The following is a 3,156-nucleotide window of genomic DNA, read 5'->3' as shown; positions in this document are numbered from 1 at the left end:
TGTGTAGGGGGTGGGGGAATAACTTCATTGGATCTCTGTGGGGGTAAGGGCACATCCAATAAAGAATAGGATTCTAACATCCAAGTTTGGTCTCTCAAGTTTAGCTGGAATTTAGCCCGAAAGGATTTGAGAAATATTGGTTGATGATAGGTTGATGAAAGCAAACTTTGTACATACAGTGGAGAGAACAAGTATTTGTTAACCTGCAAAATCGGCAGTGTTTCCTACTTATAAAGCATGTAGAGGTCTGTAATTTTTATCATAGGTACACTTCAACTGTGAGAGACGGAATCTAAAACAAAAATCCAGAAAATCACATTGTATGATTTTTAAGAAATTAATTTGCATTTACGGGGTCAGTGTATTCAAACCTGCTGCCATAGACAATGGCCAAGATTATGTTGGAGATTGTGTAATTTAGAGGCTGGGTGGTGTCAAATGCTGTACCTGTGATAAAAAACAAGGAAAATGAAAATAATCATGAGGCCTACTGCCTGGATTCCATAAACCATGTGATTCAAACTAGAAAAGTGGATTCTTGACCAGGCCCGGTTGAAAAATGTGCCATTTTAGCAATACAGCCCAATGATTCCTGGTGATCTCTGTGAAAATGTTCTTATTCAAGATAGATTGGGTGACAACATAGTTACTGTTTGCAGGCCTATGAAATCACATAAGTCTATGGCCAAAGGGGTTCAGTCATAGGAGCAGCACACCACCCTGCATCCCACTGCTGGCTTGCTTCTGAAGCTAAGCAGGATTGGTCCCTGGATGGGAGACCAGATGCTGCTGGAAGTGGAGTTAGAGGGCCAGTAGGGGGCACCCTTTCCTCTGGTCTAACAAAATATCCCAATGTCACAGGCCAGTGGGGACGTTGCCCTGTGTAGGGTGCAGTTTTTCAGATGGGACGTTAAACGTGTGTCCTGACTCTCTGTGGTCACGAAAGATCCCATGGGACCAGTGGAGGCTGGTGACTTGAAAAATTGAGGAGGATGGGAGTGAGAGGGCTACTTACATTGTTGGAATGGGATCACATCAGTGATTGAATGAGGGTATGTGGCATGAGTTGAGGTGTTCAGAGGCTTGACCAGTGCAGGACAGGATTTTACTGGGAACTAAAAACAATAACACAAGACACTACACAGTTAGACAAAAGAGCTAAGAATGAGGTAGTCCAAGCAAGGAGTAAAATCTTTGATGTGTAATAATGTGATTGTGTATGAGATTGACTCTACATACAGTAATGAGAGGAAATTGATAGGGGTACTCACAGTGCTTGGAAGGGAAACATTCAATGTTCAGTGGATGAGAGGGCAGTTGAGACGTTGTGGCTTCAGTTCATGTCAGGAGAAAGTTAACAATGGTAGTGGAGTATTCATCACCTCATAAATCAGGTAACGAGGGGACATAGCTGTAAATCCAAATAGCAGGTACGTTCCATTACAGCTGTGCCTTTGTAGGTTTGGACGAGTTTCTCTATGAAGTTAAACTCAGACATCTCAAAATTCATAAAGTCAAAACACAGACTGCGCATCTCTCCCACTTGACACATCAAAGTAGCCCAAGAAACGTTCCTGAATAAAGCCCTGATCATTCACATACCTGAGGGTAACTGACAACTGAAAGCAGACTGGTGGCCAGTGGTGTAGGTTTAGCCGGTGTGGTCGCACCAGAGCCTGCAACATACATGGGCCCTGGTGCCACCCTAAAACGGATGGCACTGTGATAGCAAACTGGATGTAGTTTGAGTAGAGTGTTGGAGGCTATTTTATAAATGACATCGCCAAAGTCAAGGATCGGTAGGATAGTCAGTTTTACGAGGGTATGTTGAGCAGCATGAGTGAAGGATGCTTTGTTGCAAAATAGGAAGCCAATTCTAGATTTAACTTTGGATTGGAGATGTTTGATGTGAGTCTGGAAGGAGAGTTTAAAGTCTAGCCTGACACCTAGGTATTTATAGTTGTCCACATATTCTAAGTCAGAACCGTCCAGAGTAGTGATGCTGGACGGGCGGGCAGGTGCGGGCAGCGATCGGTTGAAGAGCATGCATTTAGTTTTACTAGCATTTAAGAGCAGTTGGATGCCACGGAAGGAGTGTTGTATGGCATTGAAGCTCATTTGGAGGTTTGTTAAAAGTGTCCAAAGGGGAAAATGTATACAGAATGGTGTTGTCTGTGTAGAGGTGGATCAAAGAATCACCCTCAGCAAATAAATTGTATAATTGATGTTATAAACTGGGTGGTTCGAGCCCTGAATGCCGACTGGCTGACAGCCGCGGTATATCAGACCGTATACCATGGGTATGACAAAACATTTATTTTTACTGCTCTAATTACGTTGGTAACCAGTTTATAATAGCAATAAGGCACCTTGGGGATTTGTGGTATATGGCCAATATACCACGGTTAAGGACTGTGTCCATGCACTCCGCGATGCGTCGTGCCTAAGAACAGCACTTAGCCATGGTATATTGGTCATATACCAAACTCCCCCGTGCCTTATTACTTAAATATATTACTTTTAAAGTATGGTTACATTTAATTTGCTCTGTTTACGCAGTGTCTAGTCATTGTGCAAATGCACGGCCGCTTTATATTGCTATAGAATTTACACAAATGCCTTACTATACGTCATTCCCAAACATTTTATGAATTTATGATGAAAATGACCATATCTAAGTGCTCACTTGTCTGAAGATATAAACGAAAAGATGTCATATTCTTCCTGGGGGTGTATATGAACAGATGTTAATACTATTTCATGCTGCTAAAATACTGTCAGTTCCACTTTAAGACTTTATTAAAAAGTTTTGGTGAAATCTACAAGTTGAACATTTTTCATTGCTGCACAGTGATTGGTTCCCACTGAGCACAGACAGTAATTCAAATTATATTCTATTCCAAACCCCGACTCCAAGTTGACTAAATGGACCAGAATTTGACGAACTGGTGCCGATGTCAAGCACACTCATCAACTGTATTATTGATTAGCAATACATATGGAGCCCTCTGACACGCTACTAATCAAATAGTCAAAGGCTAATCAGAAGCCTACGTCTTAGCTTATTTATCTTTGGGGTGTAATCAAGCTTAGCAGAGTCAATCTACCTATTATCAATAACAGACACTGTTAGTGTTATGTACCTTTGGTTGGCCC

General features: G+C 41.8%; 1 protein-coding gene across 1 annotated transcript in view; it reads right to left on the bottom strand.

The window, feature by feature from the left end:
• Positions 1-2,366: 2,366 nt before the first annotated feature.
• Positions 2,367-3,156, bottom strand: part of LOC110486982 (cytochrome P450 2K1-like) — a 20,713-nt gene continuing 19,923 nt past the window's right edge. The window contains exon 8 of the mRNA XM_036941780.1: positions 2,367-3,156. This exon is cut by the window's right edge and continues 1,060 nt beyond it. The gene's annotated coding sequence lies outside the window, so the exon portion shown is untranslated.

The sequence above is a fragment of the Oncorhynchus mykiss genome, chromosome 13 (genome assembly GCF_013265735.2).
Source record: "Oncorhynchus mykiss isolate Arlee chromosome 13, USDA_OmykA_1.1, whole genome shotgun sequence".
NCBI lineage: Eukaryota > Metazoa > Chordata > Actinopteri > Salmoniformes > Salmonidae > Oncorhynchus > Oncorhynchus mykiss.
This window is presented reverse-complemented; position numbering and strand designations above follow the sequence as displayed.